Source organism: Hyaena hyaena, unplaced genomic scaffold (genome assembly GCF_003009895.1).
Source record: "Hyaena hyaena isolate Hyena2069 unplaced genomic scaffold, ASM300989v1 scaffold_49, whole genome shotgun sequence".
In the NCBI taxonomy this organism is placed as follows: domain Eukaryota; kingdom Metazoa; phylum Chordata; class Mammalia; order Carnivora; family Hyaenidae; genus Hyaena; species Hyaena hyaena.
Window position 1 is genome coordinate 994,866 of NW_024080681.1, and position 26,081 is coordinate 1,020,946.

Sequence of the window (26,081 nt, forward strand, 5' to 3'; positions counted from 1 at the left end):
AGGACCTGTGCATAAGCTAGCTTTGTCATCAGTGTGAAGACTTCTACTTTTGAAAAGACCCCAGTGCAGAATGCACCAGCCACAAGAGGAAAAACACAGAGAAAGTGCCTGTAAAACAAGGAATGGTTTGTTTGGAGGATAATTTATGTAAAAGTGCCTACAACACAACAGGCAATAAAGAGCAGGTAACAATGTTTGAAGATACTGAGGACAGTCGTTAAGATCAAAGGCCTTCGGGACCCAGGGGTCTGGATTTGAATCCTGTCTTGGATTGTGACCTTGGGCTTAATCTTTTCCTGTTTAACTTTTTCTTTTCAATAATTTTAGATTTACAGAAGAGCTGTAAGTATGGTACAGGAAGTTCCCTTGTATCCTTTACTCTGCTTTGTCTGATGTTAATCACTTACATAACCACGTGACCATAGCGTCGTTATGAAAACTAAGAAATTAACAGTGAAACTTTGCTAGTGATTAAACAACAGATCTTATTCAGATTCCACCAGTTTTTCCACTTAGGTCGTTTTTCTGTTCCATGATGCAAAAGCCATTGCCTTGCAATTTTACTATGTGTCCCATCTGTGACCATTTCTCAATCTGCCCTTGTTTTCTCATGACTCTGACACTTGGAAGATTTCTGAGCAGGTATTTTGTAAGCCATACCTCAATTTGGATTTTTGTGGCATTTTCTCATGATTAGAATGGAGTTATAGGGGCGCCTGGGTGGCTCAGTCGGTTAAGCGTCCGAATCTTGGTTTCAGCTCAGGTCATGATCTCACAGGTTCATGAGTTCGAGCCCCACCTTGGGCTCCGCGGTGCTGATGGTTCAGAACTTGCTCGGAATTCTCTGTCTCCCTCTCTCTCTGTCCCTCCCTCATTCGCACTCTTTCTCAAAATAAATAAATAAACTTAAAAAAAAAAAAAAAAAAAAGACTGGGGTTATGGATCCGGGGGAGAATACCACAAAGGCAAAGTGCACTTGTCACATCATGTGAAGGGTACCTGCTGTTAACATGGCGTTATTAGTGATGTTGCCCTGATCACCTGGTGAAAGTGCTGTTTGCCTGGCTTTTCCACTGCAGAGTTCCCATTTCCTTTCCACGGTCTATACTTAGAAGCCAGTCCCTGAATCCAGTCCTCCTTCACGGGCAGAGGAGTTAAGCCACACCTCTTAGAGGGAAGAGCATTCACATTTATATTTGGAGTTCCTCTGCAAGGAAGATGTGTCCCTTGTCCTTCATTCTACTTAATCCTTTTAAACCCCAGCTTCTCATCTGTGAAGCGGGGATAATGGTTGGACTCAACCGAGAGGGTTGTTGGAAGCACTTACCACCAGCAAAGGCTAAATATGATGGTCTGGAACGATAGAAAAATACATCAAGCCACTTGCAGGGGTCACTTACCTTTAGGTCCGCTGCGGCTGTCGGTATTGGTCTCCCCAGACCAGGGAGTGAAGGTCCTGAGAGGGGGCGGTTTGGGGCCCGGCCTGTGTCAGCCTGGTCTCTGCCTCCCTGTGACCCCTTTTTGGCAGAATGCCAAAAGTCCACGGGGGGCATAGTTTGGCAGGCAGAAGGGAGGCAGTCAGGTAGAGAGAAGCACAGAGGAGCTCGGCTGAGCTGTGGTATGTGGACTGGGTTTGTAGGGGAGGACAGATGACAGAAAGGTGGCGGGAATCAAACACTCAGAAGCCACTCTGGACACCAAGATCCGGGGAGAGCCCAACACACAGTCAACTGTCAAAATGAATAATTACTCATTTTTTGGATGGCTCGATGAATTTAAACAAAGAACACTAGATTGGGACTCCAGTTATTTGGGTCTTACATCCCAGATTTTCCTGCCAACCCACTGTACGACCCTGAGCATCAAATTACTTAACTTGTCTGGGCTTCATATTCCATATATATAAACTGTGAGAGAGATGAGCACTAGGCCCAGGCCTTAGAGGCAAGGCATTGACCTCCCCGCCCCATTCTCCCTCTGGCACCCCCCTTTCAGCCCAATTCCCTACCACGCTTTCAAAGCAAATGCTGCAATCTTAGAGCTTATGAAAGAGCCAGGCCACTGTTCCATGTTTTCCTGAGTTAAGGTACTTGCTCCGCCTGTCTTTGCTCTGTGCTTCCCACACATACCCCCCCCCCCCCCCCCGCCCACTTGCTTCTTTCCACCTGCCGCTGACTGTTCGCTACTGTTCTTCCTCAGCTTCTGGAAGGGCCACATGGGCTCGAGAGGGATTGGGGACAGTCTTAGACAATCCTCGGAGGTGGCCTGCCAGCCTCTCTCTGAAAGGTAGATCCTATCCTTCTTTCCCTCTGTGTTTATTTTTTGACAAAGACAAGCAATCGGAAAGGCTCTCCAGATTCATAGCCTTCAGAAGGGGGTTATGGCTTCCCCGCAATCCTTCATGCCCCTGATGCACGTATTCCCAGACTGGCTTAGAGCTGTTCTTTGTGCTTCAGGGAGGAAGAAAGGAGTCATCGTGGGGTGGGAAGGGCTTTACAGGGGTGGAGGTGGGGTGAAGAGAATGAGTTATTCTTAACGTTTGAGTTCTTTTTGAGAGAGAGAGAGAGAGAGAGAGAGAGAGAGAGAGAGCAGGGCAGAGGCAGAAAGAGAGAGAGGGAATCTTACGCAGGCTCCATACCCAGCGCGGAGCCGACGTGGGTATGGAGGGGCTCCATCTCACAACCATGAGATCATGACCTGAGCCAAAATCAAGAGTCCCCCGTTTAACCTGCTGAGCCACCTAGGGGCCCCACCCCTGATTTAATTTTTAAACTAGACCTCTCCTGCTTAAGAGGGCTTTCTAGATCAAAGCTGCCTTTGTCGCTGCTGCCTTAGCTCCATGATACACCCCAGCTCCCGAACCCTCTGACTTTCTTTTCCAGCCCGTTTTCCTGGAGCCTCCGCCTTCCTCTGGCCACCCAAGCCCAAGGCTTACACGCCTGACCCAGGCGCCTTTAACTTCCAGCACCGGGGCGCCCCCTGCTGCCTGGGACTGATGTAACCGCTGGGCAGAGGGCTCCTGAGTTTAGTCAGGGGGATGCAAACTTGGTGGTACTCATAAAAATAACTTCTCAGCTGCCCACAGGCCCGACTGTGCTGGCTCTTGTAGGGGAAACAGAGTAAGTCTCTGCTGAGTTACAGGCAGGGGGATGCCACAAGGCCACACCCCCTGGGCCCCTGCCCGCTCCCTGCCCCAAGCTGCATACCACCACCCTAACCCCCAGCCCCCATTCCCCCATCCTCCTGACCCACGTTTCAGCCAGCCCAAGGCTATGGGCCAGGCTTGCCCCTCCGATGGGGAGATTCAGTCGCCTAGGCGAGAACAGCCAGTGAGGGAGAGAGCGTGACGCTGCCTCCCTGAGCCAGGCTCCCCTCCCACTTCTCTCTTGCCTTGAGGACCACACGCAGCCGATGGCAGCATCCCGGTCTAGTCGGCTTGCGCCTTATCCTCTGCCCCGGCTCTGCCAACAACCAAGTCTGGTTTCCCGATCTCCTCAACCCGCCTGCCCCGCCTGTCACCTCTGAGCTCCAGGGACCCTCACACCAGGACCAGAGTCCGTTCACCCATGAGGCTGAGTAGGCGCAGCGCCCAGCCGCACCATACTGCATGAGCCCCTGAGAATGTTTTAATTTATTTTTAAATCAGAAGGAAGAAATAAACTTTTAGGTTTAACAAACTAGTTTGATATACAACGTTAGCACATTCATCTTTATACCAACACAGTTATAAAATAGAACTCTATTTTGATATAGAAAAGGGTCCACGAAAGCAAGAGTGTCCAGGGCCCACCGAAGTCCTACCGCACCCCTAACGCGCCCCTGGACACAGCCGTCCGCCTGGGCAGCCATCCGAGGACCGCGGGACGGAGAGTGCTGCTGGGGAAGGCCAGTCTCCTTGAACGTGGCCGCGATAGGATTCTCTCTGGAGAGTCGCACGTGGATTCTTTGCTTTTTCACTCTCTTAGTAAAAACGTGTAATGTTTTCATTGCCTGAGAATGAACAGGACTCTGGCTTGTGTTTTACATCTTAGAAAATGGTTCTCGAGGTTTTTTTGGCTGTTCCTTCGTGTTCCGGGTGGTTATAGGCTCCACCGCCTTTGGAGTGAAGGGACGGTGTGTCAGGATGCTGGTGGGTGGGGCAAGCAGGAAAGCCTTTCCGGTGCCCCCTCCCTCCGTTGATCTCTCTGTAATCCCGGCTTAGCCAGCCAGCTGGTCTTCTCCAGATCCCAGACCTGCCCCCAGGCCGTCTCCCAGTCCAACCTATTTATCTTCCTTTTACAGGCCGCCCTCCTAAGTGTCCTCAGCTTTGGCCTTCTCAGGGGTTCTAGAAGCTTCTTCCATATCTACTTTACCTCCCCCACTGTTCTAGTCTATTTGGGCCGCCATAACAAAGTGGGTGGCTAAACAACAGAAATCTATTCTCTCGCAACTCTGGAGGACGGAAGTCCAAAATCAAGGTGCTGGCAGGTTCATTTCTTCTGAGGCGTCTTTGGCTGGCTTGTTGCTGGTCGGTTGCTGGCTTTCTTCCCTCTCTAACATCACACAACCATCCCTCTGTATATGTGTGTCCTGATCTCCTCTTCTTAGAAGGACACTAGTCATTGAATTAGGGCCCAGCCCAGTGACCTCCTTTTAACATAATTACCTCTTTAAGGGCCCTATCTCCAAATACAGTCACATTCTGCAGTCCTGAGGGGTTAGGCCTTCAAGCATCTGAATGGGGGTATGTGACATAATTCAGCTCATAACACCCACCACCACCTTCATCTCGACGCACAGGAATGGTTGTTGGAGCTACAGAATCTGAGCTTGTGAAGGGTGACATTGTGACAAGTGACAAGCAGGACACATACCTTTGGGGGCCAAGGGCCAAGATAATGGGAACCATGGCTGTTAACAGGCACAAAGCTGCTGTGGCCTGCCCAGCATGGAGGCCGAGAGGGTGGACGCTTGCCTGGGGGAGAAGGAGGCTGTCCTCAGATGGGACCACTTGGCCAGCCCTCGAGAAGCCTGCCTCTTGATGCACGTGGAATGATTATTCTCAATGGAAAGGATTTAGTGCTCTTTGATCTAAACTGATGGGTACTCTTTACTCCAGAATAAAAACTACAACAGAAAGCAGCAGGCCCCCACTCCCCAGGCCTACTCGGCCCATGGCGTCTCAACCCAGACGTCACCTGCCTTTTCAACCAAAAGGTCAGATCCTTGTTCCAAAAATTATTCAGACACTAAAGCTCCAGATTCATGATGTGAATTCTAAAGAATCTCCTAGAGGGTTCTTTTCATAGAGGAATGGTTTACAAACCCAGTCTGTGCTTACCCAGTCCCTGGGTAGACCATTCTTGGAAAGATGCTAACATCCAAGGGGTCTCCCCCGCCATGCCCACCCCCCAGTTTTGCTTTTGCCCCACTCAGCTAGCTGGTGCGCGCTCAGGGCCAAGTGCATTCGAAAAGGTAAAGAGGAATCAAGTGGGGAAGAGTAATCTTTTCTAAAAAGAATTATTCCCAGTAGTCAGTCCAAAGCCAAATGCAAAATTTTTTAAATGTCTAAGATAACATGCTATTTGGCATTTTCCAACTTGGTGCTCCCCTCCATTACTACAGTTCCAGATCTCTGTTCTGAGCCCATCGATTCTGCTAGTTAAATAAGAAAGAGCCAGGGGCACCTGGGTGGCTCAGTCGGTCAAGCCTCCGACTTCGGCTCAGGTCATGATCTCACAGCTTGTGGGTTCAAGCCCCACGTCGGGCTCTGTGCTGACAGCTCAGAGCCTGGAGCCTGCTTGGGATTCTGTGTCTCCCTCTCTCTCTCTGCCCCTCTCCCACTCGCACTCTGTCTCTCTGTCTCTCGAAAATAAACACTGAAAAAAATTAAAAAAAAAAAAAAGAAAGAAAGAAAGAAAGAGCCAGAGGGCCACTTCTGAATCCTACCCATTTGGCAGGAATCCTTTCTGGTCCTCCCCTAACCCCGCCCACATCCCCCCCCAACCCCCACCCGGGGTGGACGCTGAGGGAGCCGAGGGAGGGGGACACTTTGCAGCTGTGTCCTCTCCTTCAAAGCAAACCTCTCTGCTTAGGTCTCCAGACGCTGCCTGGGGTTTGGAGGAACACTAAATCCCATGCTGATTGCCCCTCGGCCCGGAGTCACGTGTACAGAATAACGATCGCGCCCGAGCTACCCTGGAGTCACTGTCAGCCCAGAGTGAGCCAGGCTCTTGGCTGCCTTGCCTTTGAACCACAGCCCCCTCTGCAGCCCTGTTCTCTTCCAGGAAGCTCCTGGAACAGACCAGAAGCCTTTCTGGGAACTTCGGCAAGAGAGTCTCCGGAGATTCTTCATTTGTGTCTCACCTCCCTAAGCACACACAGTGCCCCTATTCTCAACCAAACCCGATACAATTCGGGCAGATTCATACCATAAAGTTGCATTAGTATAAACGCTCACATTTCCCAAGCTCTTCCCACTTTGTTCCGCAGCCGGGGCCCCGGAAGCTCCCTATAAATGTCTCCCAGGGCCCTCTGGGAGCCTCCCGACATTGTCCAGCCGGGGCTCGTCAACGGGTCTCTCAGTGGAGCCCCAGGTGCGGTGTGTTGATGAGGAGACACTGCAAGTGCTGACCCCCCCACCGCCATAGCCTCTGTGAGGCTCTGCCTCGGGGCCTGGACCTCCTCAGAGCTGGAGTAGCCAAGACAGTGCTGTGCCCCCTGCAGGACCCCAGGTGAGGACCCCCACTGTGCTCCATGTGGGTAGGAAGCTCCCCCCCACCCACCCCCCAACAGTATCTCCTCTCACCCTGACCCTGGAGCCTCCCCTTGTGCTCTGTGCCCCACAATGACCCTTGTGAAAATCTTCACAGGGAACAGACTTAGTTTGTGGGGGAGATGGGGAACAGGCCCCCACACTGTTCTTCCACTCCCCATTTTTCCTGTCTCTGTTCTCAGGCACCTCCACCCAAAACACTCTTCTTACTGCTTCCTTCCTTCCTCACATAGCACAGCCAATGGTACTAAGTCGTGGAGGCTGCTGGCCCGCAGACCTATCAGATGTAGCTACGCCTGGAACCCAGGGTTAGGCTCAGCCGGGGCTCCCCTCACGTGCAGTTCTGTCTGGAGACCCTTTCCATCTCTGGCGGTCCTGATGCCCAGTGCTACCACTGTGGCACCTAGTGGTAAGTTGACACCAGCCTGGGATCTTCATGGTTTTCGTAGCAGAAGTAGGACAGGAATCACTTCCCCCCAAAATGGCCTCCATTAAGCCAGAATGCAAACCCTTGCAACTTCAGTGAGTCATGAAATCTTGAAGTATGAGCACCTTTGACGTTGCCAGCTCAATCATGCCCCAGCACCCTCCACCAAGGCCCACCCTGCCTCTGCTGGCCTGTGGCCTACTTGCAATATGGCCCAGCCTCCCCTCTGATCAGCAAAGAGTGAACGATACTGACAGTAAAGAACCGTTATGGAGGCCTATCATGGCCTGGCACAGTGACAGGCACTCAGGGATATGACAGGGGTGTTGCTAGTGCCTCACGTAGTAGAGCCGGAGTCCACCTGGCTCCTGGTGTGGATATATTTGGTACCAGGAAGAAGAGTTCCTGAAAAGATCAGCACACACTGTCAACTTTAACCTCTCTGTGCCTCAGTTTCTCCATTCATAAGCTGGGATAATAAAAGCGCTTACTGCGTTTAAGAGCTAAAAGAGGGGTGCCTGGGTGGCTCAGTCGGTAAGCATCCAACTTTGGCTCAGATCATGGTCTCATAGTTCATGGGTTCGAGCCCCACATCGGGCTTTGTGCTGACAGCTCAGAGCCTGGAGCCTGCTTCGAATTCTGTGTCTTCCTTTCTCTCTCTGCCCCTCCCCCACTTGTGTACATGCTTTCTATCTCTCAAACATAAACAAACATTTAAAAAAGAGTTAAATGAATATATATCCTAAATATTTTATATATTGCTTAAAACTGTATGTGGTTCACAGTCAATGCTATAGTCTGTGAGTCTGGGTCCAATCTAGAGGGGAAAACTCCACAGTAATTTCAATGGTAAAAGTTTAACATAAAGGCTTCCCACCCATTACAATGTGTTGGAGTAACAGTAAGGAATAGAGGAAGAGCAGATGAAAGAATATTTGCTGAGCTGCAGGCTGAGAGAACACACCCAAGGAAGAGCCCCCACACCAGACTTGGTGGTAGAGGGCACACCACTGTGGTGTCACAACATGCTGCGGAACAACTGTGGTGTATCGTGCTGGAAACGTGCCCTCTAGGACGCTGAAGCACACTGTCCAGGAAGGTGTCGCCTGAGAGGGGATGGGGTAGCTGACGTTTCTAGGTGCTGTTGGCCATGCCACCGGGCTGTGGAGGCAGAAGCCAGACCTGAGGGGACCGCTGACCCCCGCTGCAGGAGCCTGCACGGAACGCTTTCCTCCTCAGTTTCCCTCCAGTGCCCTCTGCTCACAGAGCTTCGGTGCCAGCTGCCATCAGGAAAAATATTTGAAGGGTCCATATTTAATTTCACGGAACAGGCAAAAGGGGTAAGTTTGAATCTGAGAGCCAATTAGTCAACGACTGGCACAGTTAGCTATTACTATGTTTACTATTTGCAGTGTCTTGTTTACGTAAGCTCTTTAGAAGTCTGGGGTCAGAAAGAGAAAACCAGGGGCTCCTGGGTGGCTCAGTTGGTTATGCTCTGGTGATGATCTCGTGGTCCATGAGTTCAAGCCCCACATCGAGCTCTGTGCTGACAGCTCAGAGCCTGGAGCCTGCCTCAGAATCTGTGTCTCCCTCTCTCTGCCCCTCCCCTACTCACATTCTCTCTCTCTCTCTCTTTTTCTTTCTCTCTCTCTCTCTCAAAAATAAATAAACAAAAACAAAAAAAGAGAAAACCTGGAAGAAGTCTGGGCTTCACCATGCCAGCTTCAGGGGGTTACAGGTCACACACAGTGGACTGTGCCCATCAGGGTCTCTAGGGAAACCCAGCACCCTGGGGAGTCAATGCCCGAAGACAGTAGGCAGTGTTTGTATCGGACAGTAGACAAGTCCCAGCCAAACCTCGGGGCCGTGATGTTTCCAAAGGCCTAATCTACGAGTTTGGGGACTACAAAAGATACAAGGAACCGGGTGTCTTTTGTCTCGCGTTTGCTGAGGCAGAGCTGGCCCCGTGCCTCACCTTCTGGGGCAGGTCCCTGTTTGGGCAGCGGCAGCAGGAAACTGGGTTTGAGAACAAGTGTGGCGGGGGCAGCACTAACCAAGCTAGCAAAGGGGCCCCAGGGACTGGAAGACCTGGTGAGTTTACTGCTCAGTGAGGGGGGAGCAGCCAGAGGTTTGGCTCCCATTTCAGCGTATCCTGTGGCCGCCATAAGGACCTTGGAAGTCATGCCCTCCTCAAAACCAGCTAAGTTCCTTAGGAACTGTGCCCGGAGGCTTCCTGGGCTCTGAACCAGATCTCACTGCTCCACGTTGCTGCAAAGTGTGGCCCACAAACCATGACATCAGCAACACCAGGGAGCTTGTTAGAAACGCAGACTCTCCGGTCCCACCCCCCAGACAGTGACTCAGCTCATCTCTTCTAACCCCTGAGTGATTGGTGTCCATTAAGGTTCCAGAAGCCCCACTCAGTTTTGCTCCATAACTTTCCAGGGCAAAATGAAAATGAGGGACGCTTTGTTAAAAAATTGACAAATTCAGAACAGCAGCAGCGGAATTTTTTGTTTTTGTTTTTGTTTTTGTTGTGGTACAATATACACAACATAAAATTTAACCCTTTTGGGGTGTATAATTCAGTGGCATTAACTATGTTCATTCTGTGCAATCACCCCGTCTTCTATCTCCAGAACTTTTCCATTTTTCCAAACTGAAAGTGTGTACCCCTTACATCATAACTCCCCATGACCCAGCCCCACAGCCCCTGGCAGCCACCATTCTTTTTGCTGTCTCTGTGAACTCGACCACTCATACCAGTGGCCGCCTAGGTACCTCTTATAAGTGGAATCCTGCAACATTTGTCCTCTTGCGTCTGGCTTATCCCACTGAGCATGTCCTCAAGGTTCATCTTCATCCAGCGTAACAGCAGAGTGCTGAACCAAGTGTGGCGTCCTTCTGGGCACAGGGCTCCATGGCCACGCAGGTCTTAGGCCGTGATTCTACTCTACAGCAGTGAAGAAGGCTATTTTTTAAAAAAGTCATCAAGAAAACTACTCAATGTTTCCTTAAATCAGAGGCTGATTTTATTTTATTTTTTTTTTTTTTTAAACAATGAACTTTTTTTTTTTTTTTTTTCTTTTTCTTTTTCTTTTTATTTCTAGGAGAGAGAGACAGCATGAGCAGGGGAGGGTCAGAGAGAGAGGGAGTCACAGACTGAAACAGGCTCCAGGCTCTGAGCTGGCAGTCAGCACAGAGCCCGACGCGGGGCCCGAACCCACGAACCGCGAGATCATGACCCAAGTGAAAGTCGGATGCTTAACCAACTAAGCCACCCAGGCGCCCCCAGAGGCTGATTTTATTTTTAAGCATTTTTTCAAAGCCAAGGATGAAAAACCGGAGAACATTTTCCTAATTAGAGCTATACAGCAACAGGGAAGGCTTTTTCAAGGTGTGAAAATGTCAGCTCAGCCTGGAGTTTTCAGGAGGGACCCTGAAGAGAAGAAGAAAGAGAGTCCAGAAAACGTGCCTGTGGCAGCCAGCAAAAAACCCCCAAAGATACCAATAGTTCCCGGTCCCAGCCCCCACCCCCACAAGCGTCAGGTCCAAGCCCCCAGCGGATGGTGTCAGGAAGGCAAAGAGCTTCTTTGGCCTCCACCAATCTCCCGGCAGACACTATAATTTATCCTTGATAAAGAGCTGGACACAATATCCGTGTGTGCATGGACCATGAGGGCAACACCACAAAGCATGCCCCTCGAATATATGGCCAAGGCCATGGAGTCCTGTGATGGGATTGCATTTCGCTGACAAAATAGATCTATCCCCTTGTCTAAAAGAACGTCATTTAAAATATTCAGTCTGATTTTCAAAATCACGAACATATTACTATTTTCAATAGCTGCTGAGGCATTTTACCAACTACTCTCACTTAAGTGGAGGAAGCCTCACCAGATTTGTAAAATGAAATCTGAATACATCTTTTGAACTAAACAGCTTTTTTTGTTTGGAGCACATGTAGAAGTTTAGGGGAGATACATCTCAGGCAGGAAAACTCCTTTGGGAGTTTTAATGAAGACATGAAAATGGCTTATCATTAGCTTATCAGTTACGATTTAGAAATGGAAGATTTTTATAGTTCTGGAAAAGCCTGTTTATTCTCCACCACAGTGACAACTTGTTTACGCCGCCATTCGCTCATCTGACTCTGCATAACTTCCACCAAAGTAAACATCAGCCCTGACTCTGCAAACTATCACACATTTCAAATTTGCTGCGTTTAAGTAAATTTTTGATACGTTATCCGGCTTTATCCCAGGCTCTTAAAATGCTTTTTAAAGAAACCTGCATGGACCCGTGGCTATAGGCGAGTCTGATGTTTTCTTTTTGAAGATAAGTTGCAGAAACATTGAGGTTGTGACTTCATTACTTGCCTGAGTCCCCCGGATCCCCACCTCCCATCTCCACCTGGTTTACTGGGCAGTAATTCCCTCTGATCGCAGCCCCTGGTTTGAAAGCAAGGCCAATGGGTGGGGGGGGAGGGGGGGGAGGGACTGCTCCGGAAGCCTCCTCCACCCTGTGTAATTACAGCACAGACACAGCCTGCCCGGTGACCGCTGCCCAGCACGTGGCTGCACCTGGCACAAGGTGACGTTCACCCAGTGTGTCTGCCCTGCCTGAGTCACGGGCAAGCGGGAAAAACAGGGACTTGTTTTCCTCGTACATCCCCGAGGCTGCGTTCCAACCTGACGTGGCCGCAGAAGCACAGATCCCCACAGCTTCTTGGCAACTGCATGGTTTTCACACTTCTATTTTTAAAGGCCTTGGAAACAAGTAACCTGGGGATTGGGGAGGTTGGGTGAGTGCCTTTCCAAAGTTCTCCCAGCCAGAGGCCCTGTCCCGGCAGGGGGTCCCAGAGCAACTGTGAAATCGAAATGCCACCGCAGGGCCCTCTCTGCAAACCTGTGCCTCAGGTGATAAAAACAGACACACCGGAGGCACCCTGGACCCTTGCAGTCTGTTGTACATGATGACATAGGGAACCTTCTGGCCTCAGGTCCCCAAGGGGTCCAGATTATAGTCCCCCCGCTTTGTGTGGGCACATAAAGTTTTCCTATCCAAGACTCCACTGCCGTGGGTCCCCAGCAAGCCCACTCAGCTCAGAGATGGAGGTCAGCAGGCAGGGGGTCTGGTGGGGGACTCTCGGGTTCCACACTCAGGAAGGGAAGGGAAGGGCAGAGGTGGGAAGGGGGCGGGTGTGGGCAGAGGCAGGAGTCACGCTGGGGTGCCGTCTCAGCAGACCTGGGGTCTGAGGCTGTGTGACCCCAGAGTTGCCAGGGGCAAATGGATTCAGGCCTTCTGTACCCCTCTTCCCACCCATCAGTCAGGCATTGGGTGTGACCACCTGGGGGTTGGCGTGACTGCCCTGCAAGGGACTGACAGGTCAGGCCAGCCTACGGGCAGCATCCCAGCCTGGGGGGGTGGGGGGTGGGGGGAATAAGTCCTTCCTTCCTGGAGTGCGACCTGACTGCATCACCGCATTCGTGACAGCATTTCATCCTTCCTTGTCCACCTGCAAATTAAAAACAATTTTTTTGAGGTGAAATTCATGTACCATAAAATCATAAAATTCACCATTTTAAAGTGGCCAATTCAGTGGCGTTTAGTACATTCACAATGTTGTACAACTACCACCTACATCAAGTCTCAAACTGCTTTTATCACCACAGATGCAAACCCCCACCCATCAAGCAGTCACTCCCATATCCCTCCTCCCCACCCCTGGGGAGGTCTGTTTTTGGGACTCCTTGCATTTACCTATTCTGGGCATTTCATATGAATGGAAACATATAATATGTAACCTTCTGTGTCCGTTGTATTTCACACAGCATAAGATTGTCAAGGTCCATCCCTATTATAGCCTGTGTCAGCCCTTCAACCCGTTTAGCGGCTGAGTGACACTCCATTGCATAGACAAACCGCATCTCGTTTGTGCGTTCATCCGCCGATGCACACTTGAACTGTCTCATGCCATCTTTTTAAAAAGGAGCTTAGGGTCAGTGTGGAAGTTCTCCGTCGTCGACGATGGGACTTCACATCATTTGGAAGCAGGAAAAGCCCTCCAGGCTCATGTGTGGATGGGACCTATCATGAATTTACATTCCAGAAGATGCTCTTGCTCCACTGAAAATCCAATGTCCATCAACCTTCCTGGGCCTGACGGTGGCACTTCAAGGTCCTCCTTTACCCCTCTGCCACCATGTGCATGCCAGGATGGCCTTGGCCCAGCCGTGCCCTGCTCAGGCCACACGAAGCCGTTTCTGCGGGTGCCGTCTGCCACCACGCCTGTCTGCTCCCGGAGACCAGCCTGGGACACCAGGTACCTTGCCAGCCCCAGCCCTTGGCTCAGGTGCCCTTCACACCTCCCTGTGTTGCTGACAGGGAGTCTTTCCCCTCTAAGCCTTGGAGCCCCCCTCCCTGGCTTGAAGTCAAAGCCACCATTCCGGCAGACAGGACGCACTAGCTGAACCCACATCCCCCCAGAGCTCGGCCCATTGGTGAATCTCTGCATGGCCTTTCCCCCCAACTCAGCCCCCACCTGAGGGCAGAGGAGATGGTGCCCTCTGTAGCTCTCTGGTGCCCGGATCGGGGCAAACGCTGACTGAGCGCCCACAGCCCTGGCTCCACACTGCTCATGCCCACTCACTTCTGCTCACCTTCCCTGCCTGCCCTTCAGTCTTGGTTGCCTCGCTCTCAGGTGCTCCCAGGGGCCAGGGCACCTTGCACAGAGGTGGTCAAAAAAAATGTTTGTTGGCGGAAGAACCTCTTTCTTGGAAATTTCAACTCTGTCCCAGAATGGTTCTCCAGAAAACCCTTTATGAGAGGGCCCCTTGCCATTTGTTGTTTTGGCTTTATATTCAGTCTTCGAGCTTCCCAGAGATCCCACGAGGAGGGCATTACTGCCCCTGATCTACGGATGAGGAAGCTGGGGAGAGAAGGGGAGGGGCCCCTGGGGGTCTGTGGGGCCAGGGCTGCGTCCCCCCTCTGAGCGGCTTCTGCCTGTCAGGTCAGCTCTACCGTGAACCGACTCTGCAGGCACGGGGCACACCACTGGGGTTCCTCGGGCGCTGGGGGGCTGAGGTGGGGAGAGGGCCTTCAAGTCTAGTGGGGACGCAGTCTACCAACAGGGTGAGAGAGAGCTGTGCTCCGCCTCAGGGAAGAGCCCCATTTCTGCGGAATTTTGAGTAACATGTATATAAACACTATATCACAACCAGAGCAGGCTTCACCCAAAGCACATTCACCAGGTGAAAAACCTTACTGCTAAGGCTCAATCTAGAAAATAAAGGCACAGGCAGCAGGAAGGGGGAAGGAAGTGGCAGACACCACGGGCTCATCGGGGCACCGATGAAGCCCTCACTGAGGGGTCTGTTCCCCTCCAGGCAGTAGTTGCTCCAACTTGCGGACAGGATCTTGTCTTCCCTCCTTCCCAGCCACAAACTCGGGCCGCGGCACAGAGGGGGCGCCCAGGAAGTGTACCATGAACAAATGCACAGGGGGTGGTGTTGAAGGAGAGGGGAAGACAGGCAGTGACCTTAGGGCTTGAAACAGAGACAGGTGACTCCTTCGCAGAGGTTTGTTTGTTTGTTTGTTTTTCTTAAAATATGGATGGAAAGTGAAGGTGTTTAATTTTCCTTTTTCTTTAGGGTGATGAGCAGTGAACTGTGTAGGCTCCAAGGAACAGACTCCAATGACCACGCACTTAGAGCAGAGCCCACCTGCCCTTTACTGACAGGTGCCTGGCCCCACCTGCCCGTGTGGCCGGCCACAGCTTAGAGCGGTCAGGGGGGTACCAGCAGGAAACAGGCAGGGATAGCGGTTGGGTTTTATCCCTCCCCTCAGGGTGCTGTGCTTCCCTCCCTCCTGCCCCCTCCCGCCCCCCAGGTGGACGTGTGGCTGTAGGTGAGAATGTGATCTGGGGAGAGAGGAAGCCACTGGCACTTGCCGGCCTGGCGGTCTGGCGGGTGGTGGCCTCTTGCGCTGTGAGAGGGAAGCCTGGACGGGGGTGGGAGTCGGGGTGGGAGGCCCAGGTCGCAGGCGGCTGCATTCCTAATGTGAAGCCTTAGAGCAAAGGGGTTTGACTGCTCCAGGGTGAGGAGAGAAAAGCTCTGTAGTCCTAGGCAGTGGTGAGCAGGGCAGGCCCGAACGGGACACTGAGGTGCATGGTGTGAACACGACAGGTGGCTGAAGGCTCTGAGCCAAACAGGGGAGAAAGAGAGAGAGAGAGGGAACCATCCTGGGGCCTGGGAGGTAGGAAAGAGCCTCTGACCACAGGCAAGCACCACGGTGTCCGGCTGGGGGAAGCCCACCATTTCTTTTGCCTCTCTGTGCCTTGGGGGTCCAGAGTAGGCCTGAGGTGGGGGGGGGGTGCCGACAGTGCTCAAGTCAGGAGGCGAACCCCAGCCGGGCCACTTGCCTGGCAGGGGCCCCACAGAAGTCCCTGCAGCAATAAACAGGCGTGTGTCCAAATCCGTTCCAGCAGAAGCTCCTGTGGACGGGGAGGACCAGAGGGGCAGCCACGGGGTGTGTGAGGAAGAAAGAGCGCCCTTTCCAGAGAGCTGGAAGCTTCCCTCAGGCACCACCACGTGGGACCAGTTCACTGCTGGGAGCATACGACCCCTACATTCCTGCTGCCCTGGAAGAGGGGCGTCCAGCCCCGTTTCCTCCCTGGGAGATGAGTGGTATGAGGCTCAGAATGACCGGAGTGGTTTTTCTAATTCTTTTCCCATTCTGTCAAGGACGGAAGGGGATGCTTCCTGACACAGGGGAAAAAAAGGGAGGAGGAAAAGAGGAATGAGAAGGGAAAGAGTTCTCCCCAGGGTAGCTCGGGAAAAGGCCTGGGCTGCAGCCAAGGCCCAACCGCTGCCTGATGAGACCAGATGGCCTGGGCTCTCCTGCCTGCAAACCTCCCGAACCGTCCAGCCCTCCTCCTCCCTGCTGCCCACGCGGTTCTTCAGAAGGTGCATGAATTTGGCTCCAACGCTGACATCCCTGGTTATTGTTTCCTTTTAGACGTTCCTTTTCGCTTCCACCTCAGCTGGAACCTGAAGATCAGGCCAATTTCTTTGTCTCTCAGACTTATGTAAACGAGAGGCCTCAGATCTCAGGAAGATGCAGAGAGCTCTCACTGAACTTCCTTCTTAAGGCTCCAAGGACATAAAATGGTTGCTATGGGGATTCCTTCATTTGCAGAGTAAGAGTTTTCAGAAAAAGGGATGATTCACAAGTTCTTTCAGGATGAACAGAGTCTGTCTTTGGGGACGATGTGATGTAATGTAATAGTGTTTAAAAGAGGAAGGCTGGCTGGCTTTGGTTTCTGCATGCTTCCTCTTCTTCCTCAATCTCTGTGTGTGCTTGGGGCCCACAGGCAGCTTTCCCAGAGCCTTATTCTGCACACAGGCTTCTAGCTGATGCCTGACACCTCCCTTTGCCTCTTAGCAATATCTGACAACAGGCATTAAAAATGTTAGAAACCCCCTGGTGAGCCACTTCTGGCCCTAGCCAGCTGGAAGAAGTTGTTAGCTCAAGGGTGCTACAGGGGCTTTGCACGTTCATTTACATTATGACTGACTGGGCAGAGGGCTTTCCCTATGTTGATTCTCTCCAGAAAGCCTGGGGTTCATAGTGCAGATTGGAAACTGAGGTCCAGAGAGGAGGATGGACTGACTCAAGTCCCCAGTGTATATAAGGTCCAGAATTAGGCCCAGAAGCCAGGCCTTCTAAGTGTCTGTGGCCAGCAGAGCAGAAGCCAGGAGGAATACTTTTATGAGCAAACTTCTTCTCTAATAATGGGCAAAGAAAAGGAGATTGGCTGCTGGGAGCAGGGAAAAGAAGTAATGAGCGATTAAAAGGAGATTGACATCTGATGGAAAAGATCCTTCTTTTCTTTTGGAAAGAGCACTGCACTGGGAGTCAGCTATGTGACCTTGGGGAAATCACTCTTCCTCTCTCGGCTGCAACTTGCTCACCTGCCAATTGAAGGGGCAGGGGTAGAATGAGCCTGGATCCTTCCAGTGATGACATGCTTATATACTGCACCTGTGCTGGAAATGTTAGTGAAGCCTTTTCCGTGCTAAAATCAGTGTTCAAGGATTCCCTGGGCCCACAGCATCGAGCGCAAGCTCTTTCACCTGGAGCTCAAGGCTCTATGTGATCTGGTCACAGCCCATCTTTTCAGTCATCTCTCCTCCCATTTACTGCTTCCTGTGGAGTACTTACTGTTCCATCCACCCAGCCTCCACGCCTGTGTTAATACTCTCCACCTGCAGAGCATGCCTCCTCCCATCCCAGTTCCCTGGTTTGAAAAAATTCAATCATTCCTTCACCTCTCAGTTAAAATGCCACCTCCCTCAGGAAGTCTTCCTGGAATGCTGGGTTTGGTGTCTTGTTCTTTTCCACTCCTGTATCTACCATCATTGCCTTCACCTGAGCACATGTTGTACATTATCTGGCCATTCAATTCAACAAATATTCCTGAATGATTAGAAGGTGCTATGACAATGACAAATTCAGACCTACTTCTGTGCTCATGGAGGGGACAGGGAGAGAGGCATTCATCAAATTATTGTGTTTGTGAACGTGTAATTGCAAACAGACGTGTGGAGGAGGAAAATGGTTCCCTGCAAGCTCGTCTGCTACCTGGGACGGAGAGGGTGGGCAGAAAAGGAGGTGTTCCCAGGAGGGGAAGAGCATATGCAGGAGGCCAGGGAAGGCCAAGGTAAGGGGAGGCCTCCCAGAAAAGGGGGCCAGGGGCAGCTGCTGGGCAGGTGGGTGGGAGCCTCTGAGGGGGTTTTGAGAGGGAGGTCCTCCCAGATCTGGAGGGAGGGGAGAGCCCCGCTGTCATGGACCGTGGCCTGGGGATCACCTAACGCTCTTTTACTCTTTTACTCGGTGCTTCACACAAGGACTCTTTGCAAATTCGCCTTATGCCTTTGCCCCTTTGCCGTGGGCTGGGCCGCCCTGGGCAAGCAGCTGGTCTCAGCTGGCTCCTGTGCCGCCTGCCTCTGGGCCTCCTCACATCTCTATTCCAGGCCCTCAGCAAGGAGCACCCGCCAGGCCCTGCTTGCCACCCCCTTGGCCTCTGCAGGTGAGAGTGGTGAGGGGCTTTTGGGGGGAGGGGGTCCTGGGAAAGGAAGGTCTTCCAGGCCCCAGGTAGGAGTGGAGATTCGGAAGGCTCTCCCCGGTCCGGTCTGCTGGGACCGGCTTCAGACCCTAACGCCGCATGGTTCCCATGCTCCCTGTTTCAGTGCATGTCATTCCTCCGTCTACTTGCACAAGCCAGAAACTCGGGGCTCAACCCTGACGCTGCCGTCTCCTTCATCCCCATGGGAATTCATTGTTAAACCTGGTCACTTTTATCACCACAATATCCCTCAAGGCCCTGTGAGTCCCTCCATTCCAAGATGCTGTCACCTCCGGAATACAGCACTGCGGGAGCTCCCACCAGGCCCCTCTTTACTTGGGCCTCCTGCCAGGCCAACTGAACGGAGAGGTCTGGAGGTAGGCCTGGGTCCTTCTCACGCTTCGTGCACCAGCACTTCCGGAGCCGCAAACCACTGCTCTAGGCTACTCTCTGGACTGCAGCCAAGGGAATTGTTCTAAACATTGGATCTGATCTGCCTGGGAGGGGGAGAAGGTAGAAGATCCAGATCTGCCCTCTCCAGAGGCTCAGGGCCCTCGGGGCCACAGGCCAAGTGTGAAGAGCAGGCTGCAGCACTGCCCAGACGTTTGTCCTGGAGGAAGAGGAGGGAGAGGAGGAGGGGAGGAGCAGGGGGAGGGGAAGAAGGGTGCGGGAGGAGAGGAGGGGGGAAAGGAGGAGGCCGGGAGGAGTCTGATGTGGAAGAGCCAGACCAGGAAGAGGGGAAGGGACTGTCTTTAAAGGTTCCTCCTAGGGACGCCTGGGTGGCTTAGTCGGTTAAGCGTCCAACTTTCGCTTAGGTCATGATCTCGCGGTTCGTGGGTTCGAGCCCCGCGTCGGGCTCTGTCCCGACTGCCAGCTCAGAGCCTGGAGCCTGTTTCAGAGTCTGTATCTCCCTCTCTCTCTGACCCTCCCCTGCTCACGCTGTCTCTCTCTCCTAGAAATAAATAAAAATATAAAAAATAAATAAATAAATAAATAAACAAACAAATAAATAAATAAATAAAAGTTCCTCCTAGCCTGGATCCTGCTCCTTTAACCAGAGCGCCTACCCCATTCCCCTCCCCCGCCCCGCCACCACCACCAAGAGGGACCTCTACATGTGTTTGTACCACAATTCCTTGAACTAAAACACTGAGGTTCAACTTGAAAGTCCTTTTTATTTTTCATTTTACCCCTATGTAAAAACCTATAATGGCTACAAATACTTAAGGTTTTGTGCTTGTTTATAAATGCTTTCTTCAAAACCCGTTCTTACATCCCTCCAGTCCCTTTATCTATGTTTCTAACCCAAGGTAAAGACTCCTGAAATCTTGTGCTTTTCTCCTTGTGCATTCAAACATACTGACATGTAAAGGGTGTCACTCCTTTTAAGTCACTATTTGTTTTACGAAAATGGGATTATACCCAATACAATTCCCTGCCACTTGTTTTGCTCGCTGAACACTAAATGCATCATGAGAAGCCCTCTGCGTGAGTAGATATGCATCTTACTCTTGCCAGTAGTGTGGAATACTCCACGGTATAGACGTAACAGAGCACTCCTGCACAGCTAAGAGATTTTTCCCCAATGGCAAAATAGAAATAGAAACAGATTTTTTAAAATGTTTATTTGTTTTTGAGAGAGACAGAGCGTAAGTGGGGAGGAGCACAGAGAGAGAGCGGCACAGAATCCAAAGCAGGCTTCCCACTGTCAGCACAGAGCCTGACGCGGGGCTTGAACCCACAAGCCTGACCTGAGCGGAAGCCGGACATTTAACTGACTGACTGAGCCTGTGTGGCTCAGGAGCCAAGACCAGCAGCAGTGTGAGGTTGCTAGTAAAGAAAGACCCAGAGATGGCTCTGTCCTAAGGAGTTTGCTCTCCCCACCCGAGGCAGCAGTACCACAGCTGTATGACGAAGGCTGAATCCTGCGCCTGAGGATGGAAGCCTGAGTGACACCAGCAAGGGCAGGCCTGCTGGGGAGCATGGCTGTCGGAAATTATGCGACGTGCTGTGTGGCCAAGACAGGAAGCTAAGCAGGAAAAAGCGGGGTTGTTCTAGGGATCGGGGAGCAGCCACTTCATCCCACTGACTTTGCCCCTGGAATTTCAACAGCCCCAGATTATTTCTGGCTTTTAGTTCCCCCCACTGAACGGTTGTGCGACTCGTCTCTTGATTTTCTAACTGCGGAAGGGATGAAAGTCTGAGATTTCAATCAAAAGCTTAAGAAAATAATAATCCTTGGTTGCCCTAATTCTTTCCTGAAAATACCTCACACTGACAGAAATTGTCTTTAAGCCCCTTTTCTCTTCTTTCGTGCTTTAAATTTCCGCCTTAATTAAAAAGATTGTTTACCTGATGTGGGCCCCAAAGTGCTTATTTATTTGAACAGATCTTCTTGTTTCTTTTTTCCTTATCTTAACCAGTGGCTTGATAGCTCTATAACTCTCCATTCTGCTGTCTTAAAATGCCATTGTCTCTGTCACCAAGGTAACATAATAATGAACTTTATAATCAGCCCATTTCTATTCCCACAGAAGTGAAGCAGTGTCAGTAACAGGCAGAAAGCACGGAGCCCCTAAATTCAACTGACTTGAGCTGGCTGCCTGTCCCTAGCGGAGATTTTAGAATGGTCTTCTCCTCAGCATAATATTTCAATTTCACTCAACCCTATGACATTTGATGACAACATTAACTGAAAACTAATGATGAATTCATGTCTGCATTCCAAAGTACCTGACTGAATTTACTGTATAAAAAAGAAAGAAAAGAAAAGAGAAAGGCAGCTAAACGGACACATCATTGAAAACCAGCAACTGTTGACTGACCGAATTTTTTCCCGTTCCTTAAGGCGATCAAGTGCAGTACCCAGTCTAAAAATGCCTCGGAGACGTGCCATCCAACGACTTGAACCTTTGAGCTCAGGGGATTGTGATAGAATTAAGTCTGACTCAACAAATGAGGTCACTGGGAAGAAGCGCTGGCGTTAAATTTACCGTTAATGCCAGGGTCAATTTACTAAACAGTCATCTGCTTGTGGTTCCAGAAGACCTCTGGGTAAATTCCAGAGACTGCCTGGGCTGGAGATGGCTTGCTCATGAAGTCACCGATTCTTGGTTAGTGCGACTTTTGGTGACCATCTTTCAGTACCCCAGAAAGTATTTCCAGAGACAGGATGCCATTTTGATATGTAAAGCCTTTGAAATCTGTGGAAGGCGACTTGCTTATGTTAAGTCTAGAAATGGGATGGCAGGAGGGGAAGAAGCCGTGTCTCTGCTGCCAGGAGACTCAAGTTCTAGCTCTGCCACAGATGTTAACTGGGCTGAGTGGTTCAAGTCACTTCTTAGAGGTGCTTCTAGATTAGATATTGTGCTGTATCAAAAGTGTAAAATAGCAAGGAATTCTGCCAATCACCAGTCACCAGTCATAAAGGATGCCTTTTCCCCTACTCCCTGAGCCACAGCAGGTGGAGACACTGATTGCTCGCCTCCCCGGCCCACCCTCCCAGGACAGGTGACATGAGTAAGATGAAAATATACATACGAAATTGCCAGAGTTCAGAGTTCTAACAAATAGAAAGCACTAGCAGAAATCTTTTATAGATTCTTTCTGATGAAGTTTTCCCATCATTTCCAACCGCAGTTTTAGGAATTTATTAAACACACCCTTGCCGTGGAGCCAGGAGGTCAGTGGTCTTTTCTCTGGCCAGACCCCTGGGGCTCAGCCTGAACTGCGTGCTCACACTCTCTACCTGTGACGCTGGGGAAGGAGGGACCACAGATGGGCCTCTCGGCTTCCTCTGAAACTACCCTCCTCACAGTTTCTCACCTCTGTCTTCTGAAGTCTTCACAGAGATACTGGCTGGGCAGCCACTTTCCTTAACCCAAGTCAGGTCTCCTGAATTCTTAGAGGCAGCATAGCCTGTGGGACAGCCTGGGGGGCTCTGGGTCACACGGATCACTTATCAATGATCTGTGGACCTAGCTGAGCCCTGGTTTTCTCATCTGCCGGTAAATATATTGACTGGGTATCTAAGAAGATGAAATAAGAGAGTATGGGTATAAGGCATCTTGCAGGAGCTGAATATGGGGTTTTTCCTTTTCCCTTCTTCCCCTGCTCCCCATTCTGCTGCCCACCAGGCACGGTCTCCTCTCTCCTGAGTGGTGCTCCGTTTTCTGTCTTTGCAAAGGGGCTCTGGAACACAAACCTGGCCATGTGTCTGTGCATCCTCTGGAAAAGCCCTCACCAGGCTACATCCTCCCCTTCCATACTGGCCTGTTGTGCATTGTTCCAGATCCTTCACATTTGGAGTGGTGTGGGGAAAATATCTGGATGTGTCACTTAATTTTTCATATTGCCTCTGGGTGTGTCCCAGAGCCACACGGTGATGGCACACTGAGAATCACATCATCTGTGCTGCTGCCAAGCCAAGAGGAGACTGTGTGGGTCTGCGTGTGGTGCGGGGGTGGCCCCAGAGGAAGAAAGAGGGACTCTGAAGGCCTGAGGTGAGGAGTCAGGTAAGGTCTCATTAAGTGGGTTTCACTGAAGGCTGCTGACATGCTTCCCCTAGAGTCCCCACTTCCTGCCGTCTTCATGGGAGACACTGAGGGCTGGAAATCGAATGAAGCTGGGGTTTCCCAAGTCAGTGGAGCGATTCCTTTTGACTCAGGTCACTGGGGGAACAGGGCCTGCCAGCCACACCCATGTCACACCTGCCCCCGTCTCTATTCTGCAGGGGGGCAGGGAAGTGTCATGCCGAAGGGCTGGCACGATTGGCATTTGGCACCCCACCCTACCTCCACCCTGCGGCTGCCCTCCCCACCTCTGCCCCTCCACTATCTCTTCATCTTTCTCTTCATTTTTGTCTGTTCCTGTGGCTGCCAGTGTGCCCTGGGGTCACCTCTGTCATCATAAACTCATGCTCTGCGGAACACTTGAGAATGTGCCTGGAAAAGCAGACCGTGTGCCTGACTGCGCACTCCACCCCCAACCCCCCTCCCCCCGGGGATCCTCGATTCATATGATCTACTAAGAGCCCTGAAAAACAAATCCCATAATAAGTGGTTTCATTTTGGTTTTTCCAAACTCTTTTTCCAAAACTCTTTTGGTCGTGAACCCTTCCCGGGAGCTCCCAAGGAACATTGACGAACAGGGTCTGGTGAATCCCACTTTGGGAAAAGCTGCCGTGAACAACGCATTGTTTGCAGGAACCCTGTGAGGCCAAAATCACTAATGAGAAGTCTGGCATCAAAGGCCTATGGAAAAATGTGTGTGCTTTGCTCTAAAGAAAACATGACATTTGTGCAGATCAGAGGTTCCCACCCTTTTCACCACGAAAAGATCCTTTTTAGTTCTTTCCTCAAGGGATTCCATGTTTTGAAAGCTTTTATCTACCCAACAAACTACATTTATTGAATAATAATTTGTTTCTTTGCGTTTTATCCATCAAAGACGTGTAACTGCCAATTAGTGCTTCTGATCAGTCAAGATAACCACTGTTACGACACTGAGTTGATATGACTCTAGCCAAAAGCAAATAAACTTAATGTTTTATTTAGTCTGGGAACCTCACTGAGGTAAATGTGGGATTTCCTTTGGGCTTTTTGAAATCTGGAAAATAGCTTGCAGACCCCCCTCGCTGCCTTCACAGAGTGCAGGGTGGGTGGGAGGCAGGGCCGAGTGTGGAAACCCAAAGAAGACACACGTGGTTGGAGCAAGTCAGGCAGGTGCTGGTTATTGAGGGTCCCACAGACAGCGCAGACAGTGAGGGGCTGGGGGCCATATTCCCTGTGAAGCCTGACGGGCCATGGATTAGGGAGACCACATCCTGGTGAACAGATGAGGCCAGCATGGAGCTCCTCAAACATGGGTAAGAACCTGGACAATGACCTGTGCCCTCTGGGCGTCCCCTGCACTCCCATGCCCAGAAGAGAGCTGGGAAAGTGGACAGAGGAAGGGAAACTGGGGGTTCTTCTCCCCAGACCTCCCTGATAGACTTGGCATCATGAGCTATGAGGAGGTGAGTGAACCCCGTTCTACAGCTGTCTTGGATATTGGAGCTTTTGAGGGCTTAAGGGCCCCTGAGATACTGGCCTTCCACGTTGCGGCTGGCTCACCACAACCCTGAAAGACGAATGTCTGCCCCAGGAGCTCCCTGCCTCAGCGGGCCCCATTCCCGTTCCTGTGGGCAAGTGGTGGGGTGTCTTGGAGCTGGGCCTCAGACAGCAGGTGAGGCTCCTCAACTGAGCCTTTTCCGGGACGTTTGAGACGGGGTTTTGTGTCCTGACTTTGCGTAAGAGCTTTTGGGGGCGCTGTGGGTACAGCTGGTGGCCTGTTACCTGTAGGGAGAGAGAATGCCCCTCCGTGGGAGAAAAGTGCTCAGGCCGCGCACTTTAAGCTGTAATCGGCCCTCCTGGACTGGATCCCCAGCCCTTTCTGGGCCTCATGGGCCCTACCCCTGCTTAGCAATGGCCTTGGACTTCAATATCCAGCCCACCTTCATGTTTCTTTTCCTTCATTAGCCAGGACCCAGAATTTCCCCAGAAGATACAATCTGTGTCTGGCAGAAGCCTGCCTGCAAAAATAAATCTTTCCCTGAACATTTTCCAGGCCCATTTTAGAAACAAATCTGGGTGATGCCTTTTACTCATTTCCAAAGACAAACAAACAATGCCTGAGGCCTCTCTCTGTGGCATCAATGCTCTGAAAATGGAGGAAAGGGCTCTGCCCCTCAGAAGAACCCCACTGTGAGCAAGGAGGGTGAGCAGCTCGCAGACCAGATCCTGCCACAGGCCACTGCTGCGCGGCCACAGGTGGGAGACTCAGGCCCCAGTGCAGAGCATCCCTGCGGGACAGGCCCTCCCCTCTCATCTGCCAGCTTCTCCCACGGGTGGGAGCCTTCCCCGGGGGGCTTCCAGAAGCACCAACAGTTATAGAAGCTACGATCTTCCTGACCCCATTCAGTTATTCATTCATTCAACTCAATAAATAGTTATGTTGAGCACCTGTTACATGTCCGTAGCAGCACCGGGCTAGGAGCTGGGGAATCCGCGTGAACACATACCCACAGGGCCTGGCACATGACGGGAGCAGTGTCCGCAACGCAGTGACTGAGTGAGTGAGCAATGTGGCCGTTCAGGCAGGCGGGGCTGCGGGTCTCAGTGTTCTGTCCTGGCGTGGCCTTATCTCGTTTGCTTTTCACAACAGCCCTGTGAGCAGGGAAGGAAAGGAGGGGAGGGAGGGAGGAGGGAAGGAAGGGAGGAGGGAGGAAGGGAGGGAGGGAGAAGGAAGGGAGGGAAGGGAAGGAAGAAGGGAAGGAAGGAAAGAAGGAAAGGAGTGAGAATGAAGGAGGGAGGAAGAGAGAGAAGGGGTGAAGAAAGGAAGGGGTGAAGGAAGGAGGGAGGGAGGAAGGGAGAAAGAAGGGGTGAAGGGGTGAAGGAAGGAAGGAAGGGGTGAAGGAAGAAACGATGGGAGGGAGGAGGGAAGGAAAGGAGGAAGGGGGGAAGGAAGGAAGGGGGGGTGGGAGGAGGGGAGAGGAAGGAAAGGAAACTTGTATTCATCGAGCTAGTGCCCTGTGCTTTCACATGCACTCTGTTTAGTCTTCCCAACTACGTATATATATTATGTGGTAAGAAGGTTCCTCCATCCTCACTTTCACAGAGAAGAAAGCCAAGGCCCAAAGGAAGTAGCAGAGGAAGGATGGACACCAGGTTGGTCCGACTCCACAGCCCCAAACTCTCTCCCATACAGGCACCCTCACTCTCTCACACACCCGC